This window comes from Engystomops pustulosus, chromosome 10, assembly GCF_040894005.1.
Source record: "Engystomops pustulosus chromosome 10, aEngPut4.maternal, whole genome shotgun sequence".
Lineage (NCBI taxonomy): Eukaryota > Metazoa > Chordata > Amphibia > Anura > Leptodactylidae > Engystomops > Engystomops pustulosus.
In genome coordinates, this window is record NC_092420.1 from 54475210 (window position 1) to 54496501 (window position 21292).

Sequence of the window (21292 nt, forward strand, 5' to 3'; positions counted from 1 at the left end):
CACTCCGACCCCGGGTGTTACTCGCACGTTCAGCAACTCCCGATGCCGACTCAGCTCTGGACCAGAGCCAAACCGGCAGCGGCTCAGCGCCATACTAGTGCGGCGCAGAGCGCTAATAGCGGGTGCCTGCACAGTACTAGTGTGGCACTGAGAGCTAAGGGGTTATAGTGAGATCTAATATGGTCTCCGCCTACAGTCAAGGAGGTGGAGACTTTGACACTAAAATCAGGCTTTCCCACCTTTTTCCTTGTGATTAGCATCATTTGTCAGACTTCAGGAGACATGGTTAGTGATGTCTCTGGATGCAGGAGCATTAGTTACATTGAAAGGGCTTGTTCTGAGGTGAGGAGAGCATGACGTCAATGGTAAACTCTCCACCACAACTCCTTTACATCTCACTTTAAAGTAGATTTTGGGGATGATGCCACCACCCTGGGCCATGAAAGAAACATCATCTAGAAGGTGTTCAGCTGCTTCACAACATACTTGTAGTGGTTTATTATACCAATTTCTGATGACAGGTTCCATTTAAGCACTAATATGTAAAATTGTATTAAAAGAGGGAGTACTCTTTTGTCTCGCATTGCATCCATCCCCGGCCTCTGCTGAGTATACATTCTGGGAGGTCCCCAGTGATGTCCATATAAGGAGAGTTAAATCATTAAAAGGGCTTACCTAGGAAGACTAGGACCCCAAGCTCTCAAAGGTTTTTTTTGGCCCCAAACCTGATAGGGTACTTTCCCACATAGCATACTGCCTGCAGATTTGCGGCATGGCATTACCGGGTGGTAAATCTGGATTGTAATACAGTAGCAGTGTAGTGTATGGGATTTATTATAATCCTATACACAAATTGTGAAAAAAATCTGCAGCAGAAAAAACTATTTATAATCGGCAGCAATCAAGTGACATGTCACTTATTGCTGCAGATGACATGCAGAAATCAACCTGTGCAGTACAAAGGTTGAGCTCTGCACCACTGTGGGATGGAAGGCAGTACACCCAACATGCAGAACACACACAATACATGTATCACTTTACAAACACACACATTAGTGCAGCACACTATGTACATCCTTAGGGCGCATTCACACGATGCGTTGCGTCACATTGTGTGTTGCGATTCTGACGCATTCCACTGGCTTCAGCCTTGATTACATGCTCAGGTTACATTGCGTTTCCACTGCATCTGCTAAAACGCAATGTGACCTTGGCATGTAAGACTCAGGCTACGTGCACCGCAGTATGGTGGGCATACATCAGCGCGGGGGAAAGGAGGAGGGGGAGAGCGCTGCTCACCCTTGCCCCTTTTCATAGGAATACACAGCGCATGGCGGCCGTATATAAATCCCCCATGCGTTTGTGTGAAGGTAGCCTTATATATGTTTCACATTCACATTTCATTTCATCTAGAACAGCAGGCAACTGAATGGGACCAGATCAATGCAAATGTCCACAGCTCATCTTCCTGTGCAGATAACGTATCAGCTGGTAATGAGGAGTTACACATCTGCCATGCAGCCAGGGCCCCCGTGCACTGTGGGCCCCATAGCAGCTGCGTGGTCTACCTCCATTCATAGCAAGCCACTGAATATCAGTAAAAAGTACCCATACAATACTGTAAGCAGTAATGAATGGCCACAATTTTCAAGCCATATATTTCTGTGATAATGTCTTAGCTGAATAATGGTAAACCTGCTGCAAGTGATGTTACATAGGATTTTATATATACATTCAGACCATCTGTGATGTTTAATCACCGTATAGAAAACAATAAAAAAGACAGAATAGGATTTATATCCAACTCTATTGATCTTACTTCATGTCAACAAACAATAGTTTCTTTGTATCTGAATGGGTCATATTTACCTTTCAGTCTCCAAAATATGTACAATACAACAATTGAATGAAAATGACCCTCATAGATAGAGAAACTGTTTTATATATCTTCAGTTCTGAGATACCATCATAATGATCTGTTCATGTTTGATTCCTGATGGATACAGTGTTGCTATGGAGACCCTTATGTGGAATGAGATGACTATATAGAGCAAAAATCACATCTAACCAGGTGTGAATAGTAGCATAACATGGTACCTGACAAAGGCTAAGCAGCACTGTGCAATGCATGGTAGTAATATAATACTAGGTAAGTAATATCTTTTGTTTCTGGGCAACAAACACATTCACACAAATTTTTAAAAAGATTCTTTCTTGTACAATGACTTTACCAGCGTTAACTCTGAGCCAAATGTAATAAAAATAACTTTGACAAATAAACAGATACAACATTAAAACTGCTTAGAAATTGATTAAAAGAGGGAAAATGAAAGCTGGGATAACCATGGCATCCGGAGCACAGAGTAACATTGGACGCACACACTAATGACTAGAAACATTTGCTTTCCATTTGATGTTTATTACAATTAACATTGAATTCATTACTTAGGAATATTAACTAGAGAGACGGCATCGCTTGCAGGGCTAAAAACAATTGCTTTGTGGTACTATCTTCTAAAATCCGCAAAATTAATGAAAAAAAAAATTGCTGAAAGATTGGAATCAGCTGTCATATATAAAAAAAGGAATTAAATTGCTTCTTTTTAGAGGAATCCTTAACATTTTCCTGGCCAAAAGGGCACTGCAAGAGAGAGAAAATGGATCCATGTTATTTCCAAATTCCTGGAGCCTAAAAAAGTGACTTGGATGTACTACCCATGAGGTTTTTAACAGACTGCCTAAAAAAAATTTAATGCAAAACACCGACGGCTTGTTCCCGATCGCAGGGGTTTTCATAGAAACACTGGCGCGATCGGGCTGCGGCCCGCCCCGGTGGGTGCGGTTTGGTCTGCGTTTGCAAACGCAGCCAAAACGCGCGGTGGGACAGCGCCCTTAACTAGGTTTGCAAACACATTGGGGGACATTTACTATGGCGTTTCCGCCAGTTTTGTGGCGCTTTCACCACATGTTCTGCTCTCCTACCTATTTATTAGCTGTCGGGGACAGAAAAAATGACTTTTTCCGCCTGCTCCGACTCTTCTCCGAAAAGGGGCGTGGCTTTGGCAGAGTGGAAACTCAGACACAATTAATATGTGTCACAGCCATTTTTGGGCGCTGTAAACTGGCGGAAAGTAGACCAAAAGAAAACTCGTCTAGCAGGGACTGTTGTACACATTTCTGGTTCTCGGGACAGATTTTGGTCCCAGGGACAGAAAATGGTCTCGGGGACAGAAAATGGTCTCGGCGCCAGAAATGTCTCTGCACAGCTCTACAATATTAAATGTGTATCTTCTTTCCGAGAGCAGGTCGATAACAAAGCCAATGCAGACACCGACACTTTATGTAAATGTCCCCCATTGTATTGCAAAGTGTAAACTGCAACCAATTAAAAAATCAAAAACGCAGCAGACACAATTGAAATGCAAAAAAAGAAATAAGACAAAATCTGTGAAAGTAGTTGAAGAAACCAGGCCTGTGTCTTGAAAAATGTGGACAAACGCAATGTTCAAAACGCAACGTATGAATGCAGCCAGGTTCTGAGGGCGCCTTCCCACGTGGCATTTTTCTTACAGTTTTAAACGCATCCAAAATTGAAAGTGTGTGTGTGTGTGTGTGTGTGGGGGGGGGTTGGCCAAAACGCATATGCGTTTGCAATAAAACACATGCATTTCAGGCAGATCGCCCCCCCCTCCCACTTTTGTTTTGGATGCGTTTGAAACACAAGAAAAACGCCACGTTTCTGATGCAGTTTTTTGAACCAAAAGCAGGTGTGGGTTGTGATGGGTGAATCTACATTTTAAGAGAAGCTGTTCCTCCTGTGTTTTCATTCCATTCATGGGTTGGACATCAAAAACTGCATCTGAAAAACTGAGGGTGCAGTCACAGGATTGCATAGCAATCAGCTTTGAGGTGGTTTTAGGTGCAGTTTTGTCAATTTAACAGGTGAAAGATATGAATTGAATGAGTGAATTTGATTTTGAAGGGGAAACCTGCTCCACAAATGTCATTCACCCGTTCAGTTCATGTCTTTCACCTGTTCAATTGACAAAACTGCATCTAAAACCACCTCAAAGCTGATTGAGTTTTTACTGCAACGTGTGACCGCACAGTGAAGGTATGAATGCAGCCTTGTCCCAATGTCTTATGCGTTCGGGGACGAGCAGCTTCCCATTCTGGGGAGTTTTGAAACACACCTTTCAAAGTCTGTAAGGAGGAGCTTGGCCCAATTGTACTAAATGGAAATGTAAGCTGATCATTTGAATCTTGCATCTATTAGCAGAAAGTGAATTCAGAAAGATACTTACATGTCTGCAAGCACTGCCGCAGCATTTACCTCTTCTCAGATGAGCCAGTCTGGTGAAAACAAAATATCCAGTCTGTGGATCAGTGTATCCATCTTGTCCAGCCTTAAAGAGATATACACATTGTATTATTTAACCCCTTCTCTCTGCACAAGGCTATATGCCTTCTACAAGATGTAACTTTTTTATTTTTCAGTCTCTATAGCTGTATGGGATCTTGTTTATAGAAGGACAATTTGGGGTTATAAATGGCTTACTAATTTACTTTAAGGCCCGTTCCACACGTGCGAGTGTGATACGATGAACTCGCAACGCGTGCTGCCTGGATCTCCCTGCCCGAACGCTAAAAACCAGAACTGAACTGACAAGCTGAGTTCAGTTTAGGTTTACAGCGCTCGGGCTGGGAGATCCGGGCAGCACACGCTGCGAGTTTGATGCAAGTTCATCGCATCACACTTTCAGTGCATTATATTTAAGAATGAAATTTTATTGGGTTATTTTTTCCAATAAAAATTTGCTACTTTTATCATGTATCTGTCAGGATCTGTGGTAGTGGATCCTCTGTACCACAGGGGATGATGTAAGACGACCGGGCACCGGGTTTTCACCAAAGCCTGCCGCAAAGCTGGTTGGACTTGTTGCGGTGTGGTACCACAAGGTCGGTCCACATGTGTGTCTTTGTCCGCGGTGGCGGCCAAGACAAAGTACAGAATCGTAACGCAAGGTCGTGGTCAGGGACAGGCAGGAGAACAAGACAGGCAGCACAGGATCAGAGTTGGGGACGCAGCAGAGGGTTAGGACGGGCAGCACAGGAGCGAAGTCAGGAACGGAATTGAGGTCACAATGGGAAATCGGGATAATCGCACAGGGCATCAGACACATTTTCTCTAAGGCTATAAGGCACATGGTGTACAGGGATAGGCAGGTTTATATAGAATTCTGGGAAATGGCCAGTGCCAATTAACTATGTGCTGGCCCTCTAAATTTTGTGAAGCCACCAATTAACGATGTGCTGGCCCTTTCTGAAGCCGGCACGTGCCTCCCAGTCTCCTAGGGCTAAAGGAACACGGCTGGGCACGATTGAGGCAGCGACCGTAGACAGTATCACAACAAACATAAAAATTATTTTCTCTGCTAATACAGGCTTAATAAATTTATAGTTTTTATTTTTTTTTAACTTACATTTGAATATTGAAATCTTTTTATGGGAAAACCCCTTTAAATGGCAAACCTAATTGTACATCATTTTATATTTTATACACAGATGTACCCTACATAAAACTTTGTGTAACTTACAGTTACAGTCTTATGGGGAAATGTATCATTATCAATGACTTTTTTGGCATTAAAAAGTTGCATACCACTAAAACATAAGCGTGCTAATTGACTGATGCATCGTTCTGTTGGCTCATGCAGTTTACAGATTGCTACAGAAAAAACTACTTTCAGTCTCAGTACCTATGCCACTTCATTGAAAGTCACAAAGCCACAATCATAAAAGTGATGGCCTGAAGAGCAACAAAGACAGACTTCATATAGTTACAAGATGCCTGCCTCATGATAAATATTCCCCTTATATCAGTGGTAGCAAACCTATGGCATGGGTGCCAGAGGCGGCACTCAGAGTCATGTTTGTGGGCACCCAAGCCACTGCCCCAAAACGGAGTTAACCAGACAGGACTCGTGGCCTCATCTTCCACTTCTAGCCACAACACATTCTTGGTTGCCTGAGACTACAGGATGAGAGAAGAGGTGTGGACCGGGTAAGTTACCTACTGTAAACCCCCTCAATTCTTTCTGTCAATACTACAATAGTTCAAATTTCCCCTCCTTCTTTTAATGTATTGGCATCCTCAGTGCACTTATACGATTCAAAGCTGAGCAGAGCAGAAAAAATAAGCTACTGCTTGGGTTTTGATTGTAATTCGGGCATTCGGTATCTAAAAGGTTGGCTATCACAGTGCACCAGTCTGGTAGGATGGTAGTAATACTATGTGAAAAATATCTGCTCACCTTCCCTTAGTTTTGCCATATGTGATGGAATAGGCACCGGCCACCTTGCTGCTTAGGTATATCGATATCCATAAAATGAGGTCACAGTCCAGCCACAATTTCCAGCTTCACATTTTTTGATAGTAATACTATACCTTACTATACAGGCGGTCCCCTACTTAAGAACACCCGATTTACAGACAATGATAAAATATACAGTACCAACTTACATACAAATCCAACTTAAGTACAAACCTACAGAACTTATCTTGTACGTAACCCGGGGACAGGCTGTATATGGTATAAAATATTGTTTGCAAAAGTGTCATACAATTTGTGGGAAAAAAAATTATTAAAAAACGGAACATGGAAAGAATATCTGGACTACGCTAAAGACTGTCAAAAGTGAAAACCGGATCATAAATAATTCATCACAGTATGATTAAAAATAAAATCTACTTTATTTGTACATATAATCTAAAAAATCAATACAACATCAAAGTACAAAATAATCCGTTCCCGAAGGTCCATCTAACTCATCCACCTATCACAAAAACATTTAATAATCACCTGTTTGTATGAGGCATTTAGTATGTGCAAACCTATCATAGTTTCACAACAAAGTGCTGATGCAAATGTGTATCAATTTGTCACCTAATCGCTCTCATAGTCTAAGGCCGCCGCCACACGTAGCGCTTTGTCTGCGCTTGCAAACGCAAACAAAGTCGCGCCCACCGGGGCGGGCCTTGGCCCGATCGCATCGGCGTTTCTATGGAAACGCCTGCGATCGGGAACGAGCCGCCGGTGTTTCGCGTTAAACACCGTGGCCCGCCCCGGTGGGCGCGACTTTGTCTGCTTTGGCAAGCGCAGACTAAGCGCTACGTGTGGCGGCGGCCTTAGGTCTAATAGTGAGTTGTTGATGGAGTGGGTTCAAATGAAAAAGATTTGCCTAAGGTGAATATTATTTGGCTTTGTGCTGACTATTTGGTTTGGTAGACTGTCAAGGTAGTCATACTGTCCAGGGCTATCATTTCCTACACATCTCATAACACTCAGTCATGTCCACTCAGGTTGGTCAAACATGCATGAATGTAAAGAGTGCAATAAGCCATTAGTAGCACGTAGTTTGCCCCAATGTACATCAGATCCTGACACGACCGAAAAAATTGAGCAGGTTGGCTAACTTTTCTGTGATGATAAGTAATGCCATTTAGAAAGTTTTTCCCCTTCTAACAAAGCTGAAGTATACTGAGGGGTGAGCATACGACCTGGTTCTGTTGTGTCACTGTCATCACTGTCCTCGCAGGCAGCTTAACAAAAGGGATGTCACTGACGAAGAAACATTGGAGCGTACACTATTTCTTTCACGTTTGAGAACCACAGGTTTCAATAGCAGTCATCTGCAAAACAAGTGGACGCAGTCTGTTTCTTTTTGCTCATATGATGTTGGTGAACCAGGTGCCTTGCCCTCTAATTTTTGTAAAGCATATTTTTTTTAAAGGGGGGAAGGGAGTGGCCAGATGTGAAAAAATGGATCAAATGGATACTACAAAGTGGACTGAAAACAGATGAGTTTTTTTTGCTAATTCGCCAGAGGGCGTGTTCCGCTAGCGGAACGTGTGAACGCGCCCAGAGGGTGGTCAAACATGCATGAATGTAAAGAGTGCAATAAGCCATTAGTAGCACATAGTTTGCCCCAATGTACATCAGATCCTGACACAAGCAGGTTATCTAACTTTTCTGTGATGATAAGTAATACCATTTAGAAAGTTTTTCCCCTTCTAACAAAGCTGAAGTATACTGAGGGGTTAGCATACACCCTGTTTCTGTTGTGTCACTGTTATCACTGTCCTCGCAGGCAGCTTAACAAAAGGGATGTCACCGTGTGAAGGGAGAAGCCTCTGTCATTCTGCTCAATGTCAACTTTTCAGCTTTGGAACCACAACATACATCACCGGAATGTAAAATATAATCAATTCATTCCAATTCTCTGCAAGCCAAATTTCCTTTCCCACATGCCATATTAATTAGCGAGAGCATGGTCAGCTTAAAATCCCGCCTGTGTCGGAGAACTGACACTCAATGGACATTAGAAAATTGTTCATGACAAGAAGCAAGAAAAACGTGAACAAAGATCTAATTACTCTTCATTTTCAATCATTCACAGAAAACGGCTATGACGGCTTGTATAGGGTCTGGAATGGTAAATAGTGTATAATGCACAGTAATAGGATCACAAGTATATGGCTAGCTTCTTTACACTAAATGCTGTAAACTACATTGACAGAAAAGTCATTAATTCAATCACCAGAATCATTGAAGAAAATTCTGTGTGAGGCAACCGGTGCACGAAATGTTCTGTTCTCGGACCACAAACATTCATTCCATTTTTCGGTCCAAGTGTTATCTGTTTTTGCAGATCCGCCAGTTAAACCAGAAAATTAGTCACATGATTGTTTTGTCTAGAAAATGATCTGCAAATACGCATGCCTACTGTGCGGCATCATGTCCCCATAGACTTCTATGGGAAGGCCGCAAACATGGCACAGGAATAGGACCTGATATTGATATTAATGTGTTAGCGTGTCATCCACAAAAACAAAAAAAGCGATAGCACACAGAAGAAAACAATGCTCATGTGCAAGAGGACTTAGGCTGGCGCCACACGTAGCTCTTTGTCTGCGCTTAGAAACGCATCGGCGTTTCTATGGAAACGCCTGCGATCGGGAACGAGCCGCCGGTGTTTTGCTGTTGTAATGTGTTTCATAATGCAATGAAAATGCAACCAAAACCCAACGTGTGACCCTCAGGGTGATGCCACACATGCATATTTAAAAACGGGCCATAAACGCGTTCAAAATGCCATGTGTGCCATCACCCTTAGGTGCCCATAAGGTGTCACTTTCCCATATGAGTTATATAAACCATACATTATAGTCAGGGGGCCTGGCACAGACTTTGCACTGGGGCCCTGCAGATTCAAGTTACTGTCACTGGGGGAATGATAAAGCAAGCTCCATCTTTTCCCCGTGTGCGATGTGGTGCCACACATGTACTGCCATTGGCTGCCTATGGGGATGTATACGTCCACACAATAGCAGTGCGAATGGACCCACTGTGGGAAATGTAGTGTAGAAAAAAAGCATCTCTGATGTGGTGAAAAGTGACGCTTGCACCTAGAAACTTTTCGCTATGGGTTTCTGTGAATGTGGGTCTCTCGGAGGTGTGACTGCCACTTGCATGGAAATGAATGGAGTATTCTAAATCGTACATCGTAACATGGCAGTGCCATACACGACGCTGCTAAAAACAGCCCTGGAAGTGATACGACATAATTTGCCATGAAAAATGGCGGTAGTGAGCTGGAGTGTTTTTGTGACTTTTTACTGCAACTTTTTAATGGATTCGCCACAAAATTGCAATATTTTCAATGTCAAACTTCTGGAAACTAATGACAAATCAGGCGCACCACTGAAAAAACCTAACATGGGAAACGTAAGATGTAAAATGGCAGCAAAAGTCGCAAAACGCTAAAAAGTTGTAAAAACTGTGCTACTAACTGACCGCACAGGCTTCAAAGGAAACGAATATGCGATCGGGCCGAGCCTTGCCCACGTACATTTGCATTGTGTTTGTAAATGCAATGCAAATGCTTGTGAATGCAGCTGTAAATATAACTAAATATATGGCAGAATCCACCATTTTTATGTGAATACAACCTAACAATGTCTCTAGTAGGGGTGACTGTACTAGGAGTGATGGGCTGTGCAGTCTGTGTGTCCCTCCCCTCCTGGCACACAGCTCCTCACCCGGCAGGCGGCTTCATGCGCGGACACTATAGTCAGGACGTCCGCCGTCACCTCGGCCTCCTGCGCCGCCTCCGTCCTCGGCCTCTCGTACCGCTGCTCCCCGGAAACGTCCTCCCCAGCGCCGGGGGCAGCACCCTCGCTCATATGATAGAGGCGCCGGGACAGGGCGCTGCAGTGCGGCCGCTGTGCATGGAGCATCAGCAGAGGGACCCGGCGGGACATGTAAGGGCTGCGGTGTATGAGCCCGGAAGAGAAGCCCTCACCCTCCCAGTGCCAGCCTATGGTTACTGTATGAGACAGATCTGAGGAAGGGAAGCCACCTGCCCAAATTCTGACAACAAAGTGCTTCTCCTCTTCCACCAACATTTATTATGGCTGAAGAAGTCACAACAATAGTAAACTCTCAGGTATATGTCTATATGATGTGTCTGACCAGGGGCAGGACTGGACTGGGCGCAGAGGACGCCTCACACCTGGGCCCAGGACAATTACGACGCCTATTTTCATTTTTTGCGTTTCCATTTTTCACTCAGCGTCTTTAATAACTTATTTATTAACTGTGTACAGAGCTGTATGAAGGCTTATTTTGTGCATAACAAATTGTCCTTCCTAGTGAATGTATCATAAAGCGAAATGTGAAAATATCCTTAAAGGGGTATTCCAGGAATCAGCATAATTCATATAAAAGTGGGCACTCAAAATATAAGCTAATGTGTAATTAGTTGTTATTTAAAATTTTGCTCCCCGTAGCAGAAAATGCTGGTGACATAGACTGTGATGGAGAATTAAAATGCTACTGGCCCTTTAATCAGTCCGTTAATTTCCTCCGCACGGTCCGTCGCAGAAAAGAAGATGGCCGCTGGTCACATGTCCACATCACATGTCCTGTACCTGCCTGGGCATGGTCATGTGATCACCACTACGTTTGGCTGTAGTCGGTTGGTTGCAGTGCATCCAGTATGGCCAGTGTTTTGGTGATGGCAGTTACACATCATTACCATGGTGACAGAGGAAGAAAACCTGTTACATCATCACTGCGAGCTGAGCCTGAGAGGTAGGAGGAGTTACTGAGAACTAAAGGATCATGGAACTTGTAGTTTCCAGTGGCGGACATCTTAGTGATAACTCCACCTACTTTAGAGAGGCCATAAATTTTGTAAATCATAAAATCATATTATTTTAGCTCTGTTTTGTGACTAATGACATTGAGTATTGTTGTATTCATTTATTTATATCATCATGGGTTTTTGTGTCAGACGATCATATTCCCGGAATACCCCTTTAAGCCCCTTCTACACTGCATTTAAACATCTGCAATTTGTTCTTCACACATATATATTGTTCTTCACATGCTATTTTGTTCGCACCGTTCCGCGCGTATCTCCCGACAAGTAAGCAGATGTGCCGAACATCTGTAATCTATTCTGCACTGTGTTCTGCTCTGTGTTTTTATCTTAACCCCTACGGGACACAGCATCTTTTGGCCTAAAGGACGCGGACCCATTTTTCAAATCTGCCCTGTGTCACTATAAGTGGTTATAGCGTGGGAACGCTATGAGAAATCCAGGGGATTTTGAGATTGTTTTCTCGTGACACATTGTACTTCAAATTAGTTTAAAAATTTGGATGAAATCTTTTGCGTTTAGTTATGAAAAAAAACAAAATTTGGCAAAAAATTGGAAAAATTCTATATTTTCAACGTTCTAAATTCTCTACTTTTGATGCAGATAGTCATAGCACCCAAATAAATTCATAACTTACATTTCCCAAATGTCTGCTTTATGTTGGCATGGTTTTTTTAAGATTCCACATATTTTACTAGAATGTTCTGAGGCTCAGAATTTAGGTATCATTTTTCACATTTTTTGTAAAATCACCAAAACCCGTACTTAGATGGACCTGCTCAACTTCTAATTGACACTGAGAGGCCTAAATAATAGCTAGACTCATAAATTACCCCATTGTGGAAACTACACCCCTCAACGTATGAAAAAACACTTTTAAGAAGTTTGTTAACCCTTTAGGTGTTTTATAGGGGTTAAAACAAAACGGAGGTGCAGTCTGAAAATTGTAATATTTTTTCACAATACACTCATTTTGGGTGGAAAATTAAACATTTACAATGGATTAAATGAAAAAAGGCTCCACAAAGTTTGATACCCAATTTCTCCCGAGTACACCGATACCCTATATGTGGTGGTAACCTGCTGTATGGGCGCACGGCTGGGCATAGGAGGGAAGGAGGCGCCATCCAGATCCGATTTGCTATGTCACATTGTACAGGCTATAATTTTTTTCTTTTTTTATTGAGGACCTATAGGGGCTTATTTCTTTTGCCACATGAGATGCACTTTTCTGGTACATAATTTTGGGGCATCTATAGCTAATTGGTGAGATTTAATTAAAGCTTTGTTGGAGGAGGAAATGAAAATCGTCAATTTTTAGGAACATTTTTATGTGGTTTTTTTTTGGCCGTTAACCATACCATAAAAATAGTATATTATTTTTATTCTATGGGTCGCCACGATTACAAAAATACTTCATTTATATATATTTTTAATTTTTTCCCATTTTTACTGAATAAAAAGTAATTTGGCAAAATTGTTGTTAATTTTAGCATCACCGTCTTTCATATGCATAACTTTTTTATTTTTCACCTCACAAATCTGTTTAAGGGCTTATTTTTTGCGAGAAGGATTGTTCTTTTTAGTGGTCTTATTTTAGATTGCGTAACTTTTTTAAATCACTTTTTAGAGCATTTTTAAAGGGCATTAATAAAAAATCATCTTTTTTTCAGAGAGAGTTTTTTGAGGTTGTTTTTTACGGGGTTCACTTTGCGGATCTAATAACGATTCTGTTTTATTATGCAGATTGTTACGGACGCAGGGATACCAAATATGTGGGGGTTTTGTGTATTTTATTCAATTGTACTGAATAAAAACTAATTTGGAGAAAATCTTATTCATTTTAGCATCACCATCTATTCATATGCATAACTTTTTTATTTTTTGGCTGACAAATCTGGTTAGGGGCTTATTTTTTGCGAGAACAGTTGTTCTTTTTAGTGGGCTTATTTTAGAGTGCATAAAATTTTTTAAATCACTTTTTAGAGCATTTTTTATAGGGTATTAATTAAAAATTATCTTTTTTTTCGGAAAGTTTTTTGCGTTTTTTTCCTCCGGCGTTTACCGTGCGGGTCCAGTAACAATTCTGTTTTATTATGCAGATTGTTACGGACGCGGCAATACCAAACATGCGGGGGTTTTTTGTGTTTTTATGTTTTTTATACTTTATTAAGTGTTTTTATGGGAAAGTGACATTTTAGGGGCTTATATTTTTATGTATTTATTTTTTATTTATTATAATGTGTAGTGTTAAGTGTTTTTGCATAATTTTACTTCTACATACTTGAACTTAAACCAGTGATACTCTGATCACTGGTTTAAGTTCAATACACTGCTCTACAATACTATTTTATTGTAGAGCAGTGTAAACTGTCTAAGCATGCTTGCGCATGCTCAGACAGTTTGCAGTCAGACCCGGAAGGGTTCTGGCTGCCATGGAAACCGGGCAGCTCCGGGGCACATGCCAGTCCTCGGAGCTGCCCAGGAGAGGATCGGATCCCCCGGTAAGCGGCACGGGGGATCCGATCCATAGGGGGAAGACCCTTACACGCCGCGGTCATGCTTGACCGCGGCGTGTAAGGGGTTAACACCCGCGATCGGAGTCGGCTCCGATCGCGGGTGTTAGCGCAGGCTGTCAGCTGTACTAGACAGCTGACAGCCGCTGCTTCTGGTACCGGCTCCGTTCGTGAGCCGGTGCCAGAAGCAGGACGTTATAGTGCGTCCTGGTGCGCTAAGTATCTAGCCACCGGGACGTACTATAACGTCCAGGTGCGCCTAGGGGTTAAATGATCCTGTGTTCACTGTGTTCACTGTGTTCACTGTTTTTATTCTATTCTTCACTGTTCTTCACATCTGCTAACTTGTCGGGAGATAATATACACGGGGAACAGTGAAGAATAGATTGCAGATGTTTGCAACTTATCAGAAGACATTATTTTTCAATTAAATAACCCATTTTAATCCAAAACCATGGTCCCTTTGAAAAATGCTCGATTCTCCCATTGACTCGCGCGTGAAAATTGCGCCGAAAACGCAAAAAAACGCTAACAACACGCGCGTGAAAAACGCAAAAACGCTAATTACTCCAAGGAAAAATGGAACAAAAACGCAGCCAAAAACGTCAGTTTTTCACGCATTGCACCCTGACGTGAAACGCAACGCTAGTGTGGAAGAGGCCTTACACCGTTATTTGAGCACTTACAAGTAATACTACTTGTTATCTAGCAGTGGTAACAAGATTCTGTAACTTAAACTGTTTACTAGCGTGTTACTGCACACGTCAGCTATGCGTGTATGGAGAGGGCTCACGGGCTGAGCCCTCTCCACACAGGTAGCACCCATCTCAGGTGTTAACCCTTTGATCGGCAGCATGTGTGGATGCCGCCATCTTGGCAGAGATCGTCACTCCCCCATCTGTCGCCATGACAGCCTCGGGTCTGTGTAGTTTAACAGCATCAATTACAATGAACCACTATAATAGATGATATGTAAAAGCCCCAGTATGGTTGTATATGGTAAAATCAGAGAACCTAGGCTTAAAGTACCATGGTGGGACTAAATAATAGTATAAAAAAAGAAAAAAATATTAAAAAAACCCTAAAAACTGATTACAAAATAAACAATAAAAATAATAAATATATTATCGACCCCTTCACAAAATGTCCGATCTATCAAAATAACATAACAGTTCTTCCTGCTGTTGTCATTTGGGGCACACAGTGAAAGCTGTAAAAACTAAGCTTACAAGAAAATTGGGCAAATGGGGTTTTTCACTGATTTCACTGCATTTGGAATTTTTTTTCCCACTTACCAGTACACAGCATGGAATATTAAATATTGTCACAGCAAAAAATTTTTATGCACAAAACAAACTCTTATACAGCTCTTTACATGGAAAACTAAAAAAGTTATAGACTTTTAAATGTGGGAATGAAAAAGGAAAAAATCAATAAAGGAAATTTACCAGGATCAAGAATTGTAAGCCAAGCACACTGACATGCTGGTGTGTGCACCCTCTGGCAGGATCTGCTCCTCTTTTAGCTTATGCCCTGGTTTAAAAAAAGAATCCTTTTAAAATTATGCAAATGAGCCTAAGGGGTTCTGGGTTACATTGGTATTAATGGAGCTTTGTAGCCCCTCAGGTTCATTTGCATAATTTTAAAACCTTTTTTCTTACTTACAAACAAGGGAATAGAAAGCTTATGAAGAGCAGATCCTGCCAGAGGGGTCACACACCAGTATGTCAGTGTGCTTGGTTTACAATCCTTCATCCTGGTGGTAGATGTCCTTAAGTGCTGGGGTGCATCTTCAGTGTAGCCTCCATTCCCCTTTTTCTGGCTGTGAGACATAGGTGTCAAGTAACCCTACCATTTCTTCATCACATGAACTTGAGAGGACCCACCAGTATAACCACAGCTTATCCTTCGATCTTCTGCTTAGGAGGATAAGTGTTTGTAGTAGTATTGAATTCTAATTTCTATATTTAAGCTAAATTCACAAAGTGCAGTTTTGATCGGTGAGGGTCTGACTGCTGGGGCTGAGGAACATGGATCCCTTAAAACTGCAGCTGAAAAAGACTTGGGGTTTTGGTAAATGGTAAATTTAATTTAAGTGACCAGAGCCAGGCGGCTGCTGCTAAAGCAAATACAATTATGGAAGGTATCAAGAGAGGAATAGATTCTACAGATATACAAATCATACCACACATGGAATATTGTGTACAGTTGTGGGCACCAGTGTATAAAAAGGATATAGTAGAGCTGGAACGGGTGCAGAGGAGAGCAACCAAGATTATTAGGGGAATGGGGGGCTAAAATACAATGACAGATTACAAATACCTGAACGGACAGTACAAGGATCTCTCCAAAGATTTTTTTATACCTAGGCCTGTGACCAGGACAAGGGGGCATCCTCTACGCCTAGAGGAGAGGCGGTTCTACCATCAACATAGACAAAGGTTCTTTACTGTAAGAGCAGTGAGACTATGGAACTCTCTGCCGCAGGAGGTTGTTATGGCGGACTCTATGTACATGTTCAAGAGAGGCCTGGATGCCTTTCTGGAGAGAAAAAATATCATGGGTTATGGGGATAAAACATTTATTTAATTCTTAAAGGTTGGACTTGATGGACTTGTGTCTTTTTCCAGCCTTATATACTATGATACCATGATAAGTTCTAATGGATGGATCAGCACATTGGGCATGTGTTCTGTCACTCCATTCATTATGTACAGGATGGTCAAAAATAGCTGTGCTTTGCTAAGTTTTTTTCTGGTACTTCCCCAATCACATTTTTATATGCAATGCTGTGGATAATGGACAGCAGTTAAATTTGGGCAGGCACCTTTAGGAACCTAGCGTACTGTCTGGAACTCTCCCTGACTGCGTCAGGCATTCTCACGCCTGCGCGGTCAGCATCTCTTGTATCTTGTGCATAGACATGCGCTGCTGGCCGCAAGGTCCCCGCATTCATCTGTGCATGTGCCAAAGTACTCTGCCCAGTCGGAGTAGCTACATAGTTTGCGTAGCACCCGGAGAGGAGACAAATGCAGGGTGGGCGAGCCAGGGGGTATAAAAATGACGGAGAAGGGCGAGATTAGTCTTTTGAAAGTCGCACACAGAGAAGTGGTTTCCCGAGGGTGGGGGAGACTACTCCTCTTCAGCCCCGCCCAGGGGGCGACAAGGCTAGTCACACAGCACATGTCATTCTAAGGTAATTCTTTCATATAAAAAATGTTTAGTAGTGTATGTGCAGTGCTCTATGGGGACAGGGTGGGTTGCTAAAATATAAAAATAAAATATGAGTTGCATGATAAGCTCATATGTGTGTATAGAAAATGTTTGCACCTTGTAAAGTCTTCTTATAACAAGCTACTTCCCAATGCAAAGTTCCTCTGTGAAGGTTTCACATACTTTTGGACATGTGCCTTAATGAGGAATTGAAAAGAGATATTACAAAAAGATAAAATATACCTAGTACTCATCATCAGAGTAACAATATACAGTGGTACCTTGTGTTACAAGCATCATTCGTTTCGGTAACATGCTTGTAATCCAAATCCAAATCGCTCCTATATCAAAAGCAAGTTTTCCCATAAGAAATAATTTTAACCCAGACGACTGGTCCCACAATGACCAAGTACTTTGGATTACAAGCAGATTTATGGGTGTTATACACTGTAATGCAAGCCTACACAATCTGAGGCTACATTCACACGAACAAAGCCTAACGTGTGCACGCCCGACCGTAGCCCTGGCTATTGTTGTCTATGAGGACGCAAGCTTGTGGCCATATATATGTCCCCACAATGGCAGTGTGAATGGGGCTTTATACTGTACCACATATGTCAGAGTGGCTGATGCTGATGATATATCCGGCACAATATTTGACTGTCTAATCTAACTCTGCTTCTCCGATTAGATTATGCTAGCAAATTACATTCTATATTCACATACTTTTGAAACACTGCTTAGCAGACCGTGGCCACTTTCCCCAAAACTATGCCAATTTGATTCGGGTGTTCGTTTATTAAACTTTTTTTGCTTTTTTTTTTTCTCTTTTTGCAACTTAGGCCCTTTCTACACTCGCAATTGTGATGCGATGAACTCGCATGGCCCGAACGCTGCAAACCGGAACTCAACTCAGCATGTCAGTTCAGTTCCGGTTTGCAGCGTTCGGGCCATGCGATCCGAGCAGCACGTGTTGCGATTGTGATGCGAGTTCATCGCATCACACTCACGAGTGTAAAAGGGGCCTTAGTGTAGTTCCAACTTTTACACCCTTTCTCTCCCCTGCCACAGAGTTTTACACTACTGCACCAGATTTATGATAAAAATCCACAGGTGATGTCTGCAAAATGTTTGCACAATCAGGGTAAAAAGTCTTAATTTTTTGCACAAATAACCTTCAGTACAGAGCAGGCATAAGCAAGGGGTTTTGTAAACATTAGAGACGTTTGTGCGACTTTTCACAGGGTAGGTAGTTGTTGTGAACAGCGCCCTCTCCATAGTAGGAACTGCCTAGGGAGACTGATCACCTCTATCAGCAGGTCTCCAAAAGTGTGGAACTTTGTAATTGCAGCTGGAACCACTGCCTGAGAGGGAAACGGTTAACATATCAATCGTCTGAAACCAACAATATGCTATGTTGTTACTGCAAAGCAAACTGGAAGCTTTTTGGAGAGTGCTGCCTTCTCACTAGGGGAGAATAAAAACCCCTTGTGGGCGAAAGCACAGAGTCTTCAGTCTAAGCAGAAGAAGAGGAGTGTGTAGCACCTGTCTGTGCTGCACAAACCAGTGTTATACTACCAGGAAGCAGAGGTGTCTCAGGCCAGTTACCTGACACCTTGGGCAAATCAGGAGACTAAGCCCCAGAGCAGAGCTCCTCTGTCCGGACTCATCTCCATCTGCCATCTCAGCCTGATGCTATTACCAGGCTTTGAGCAACCCTTCCTGCGGACCAGCTATCTCCTATTAACTTTCTAGCCTGCTGAACCTACTGTTCAAATAAAGAACCATGAATTGATTTGCACTACGTGCCTCCGTGTGATCCCTGGATCAGGCTGTTTCATCATCACAGGCTCCCCATTCTTCATCACCCAGGGTTTCCCATATACACCTCAGGGGTTGCCCCAGGGAGAAACCTCTCTTATCAGCCTCTCCCTCCATTATTCTTGCACACACCACCTGCTGGAGACCTGCCAGGCTGTAGGCTCATCCTCTGGTCCCAATACCAAACACTGTGACCATAGCGTGCCCAAGGCCGCGTAAGCCAGCCACTCCGGTATTCTTGTCCCCGGCTGTCTACACCCACTGAAAAATGGCTAGGCTCGGGTGGGGGATGTTGCCAAGTGTTAACTGTTGCATTTTGAAAATGCAAATGTTGCCAACAACTTAATTAGGCAAATCTCTCTTCAGCTGTTGCATTACGTTTTAACGCCACATGTGCACCCCCCCTTAAGATAAGTGTCCCTCTTGGTGCTGAAATTCCACATCATCTGTCCCTGGAAATCCAGGAGGCACAGCTAAAAACGCTGTTAAAATCATCTTAATTGTATGGGAGGCTGTAATAAGGGCTATATGCAAATAATAGTAAATACGTGAGTTCTGTGTGACCTATATACCTAGGCGTATATATGGAATCTTTAGGTAAAGACTATCACCTTTGTAAAAGTGCTGTCATTTGTATACAGTATGTGTTTGTGACTATGTCTGTGAGTGCTATAGCTGTGAACCTGTGTAGTGGAGTAGAGGTTCTTGGGGTGTATAAACCAGTTTCATAGTTATATTGACTTGCATCACTGTGATAGATCCTTTTTAATTCAACTTCTAATAAAGGCTGAAATATAGTGTTCATTTCCCTTATTATTGGTTTTGTGTTGGTATACAGCTAGGTCATGGTGCGCTTGTAACCCCCTTCTTACAGACAGTGAAGACAGTAAACGCTTTAAATACTGCCAGACGAAATACTGAGACGTCGAGCCTGGGCTGACACGAAAGGAAACAAAATGTATTTCCCATGCATGAAGAATCTTGTTAACTATCATTGCCATCATTGACAGATCTATGAATTTATAAAATCTGGCTTCAGCCTTGAGCTTCATACAGTTCCATCTGTAATGTGTGTTTTATGACTTAAGTTTCACAGTTTTATCCAGTCATCGGCATTACGTCCAGCTCTTCATTTTATTTGAAAGTAAAATCTTGCATTCCTTTTTTCCTGTCTAGACTCCATTGCATTATTTTGTTAGTTAGGGACTTTATGTGCTAACAAGAAATCCTTTCTGGCGTCGGTTGTGCTCCGCTGATGCTCTCATTCACTCTTTCTCCACCCACGTATGTTCAGAGTTACTTGCATTACTCTTGGGTGCTCTTTGGAGAACTTTCCTTGAAATTGTATCCACTTTAACAGTTTTGATGAGCAGTCACACATTAGTCTCATTATGATAATGCTAACCCTATTATTAGAAGCTTTAGTTTTTAGCCGTCAAATTAAGTACAGTCCATGGCGATATTCAGACTTGAGGCTTTCTTTACTGCTTTTTATTTTTAATTTAAAAAAAAAAGAGGAAAGACATTTTGAGGATACAAGATTGTATTAAAGGGAACCTGTCAGCCCATCTAGTTGCTCTTGCCCAAATTTATGTATACCAAGTGCATGTGTAAGGATTACCAGACAAAAAAAGGATTCTAGTGTAATTGCCTCTTAGTTAGGGGCAAAGGCAACTCTGCTCTATTCAGGGAAGTACACAAATTCATATAGAAACAAGAGTAGGCGTTCCAAGCTTTGTTCTGTGTCTCTTCTTGATACGAAGATGCGAGGTGACCAAGGCTTCAGGGTGGGCACATTCCAGTCTTATCACACGTGCCAACGCCATCTTTGGGTGCAGTCTCCGACACAGACGCCATCTTTGGGAGTAGTCATCAGACACAGAAGCCATCTTTGGGAGTAGTCATCAGACACAGACGCCATCTTTGGGAGTAGTCATCAGACACAGACCCATCTTTGGGAGTAGTCATCAGACACAGACGCCATCTTTGGGAGTAGTCATCAGACACAGACGCCATCTTTGGGAGTAGTCATCAGACACAGACGCCATCTTTGGGAGTAGTCATCAGACACAGACGCCATCTTTGGGAGTAGTCATCAGACACAGACGCCATCTTTGGGAGTAGTCATCAGACACAGATGCCATCTTGAGAGTCATTCACAGTAGTTGTAGACAGTTATCTGATCACATGATGAAAGGTTAATAAATGTATTTTGTGCACACAAGCAACCGACTTAATCTTGAGATTTCTCCCTTTACAACCTCAAGTTACCTCTCTGACTTGGAACTCATGGAATGATACAAGTCTCTTTGATGATGCCTGATTCCACAGGAGATACGTTTTATGTTAATGAGCAGCAGGGACATAGAGCTATCATCATAATTACACTCCTCCTTGCCTTGTTCTGATTAACGGCCTCTTTATTTGCGAAATCACTGCTCACACCAATACAAATCATGCACATGTCTTCACAGACTTTCTGTCCGCAGATTCAATTCCTAGGAAAGATTGCTGCA

The 21292-nt window shown here is 42.3% G+C and overlaps 1 long non-coding RNA gene across 1 annotated transcript in view; it reads right to left on the bottom strand.

Moving 5' to 3' along the window:
* Positions 1 to 2619: 2619 nt before the first annotated feature.
* Positions 2620 to 21292, bottom strand: part of LOC140103868 (uncharacterized) — a 29107-nt gene continuing 10434 nt past the window's right edge. Inside the window, exons 2-3 of the long non-coding RNA XR_011850195.1 lie at positions 4305 to 4406; positions 2620 to 2641 (exon numbers count right to left, since the gene is read on the bottom strand). This is a non-coding gene — a long non-coding RNA (uncharacterized lncRNA). The remainder of the gene's footprint in view (positions 2642 to 4304; positions 4407 to 21292) is intronic.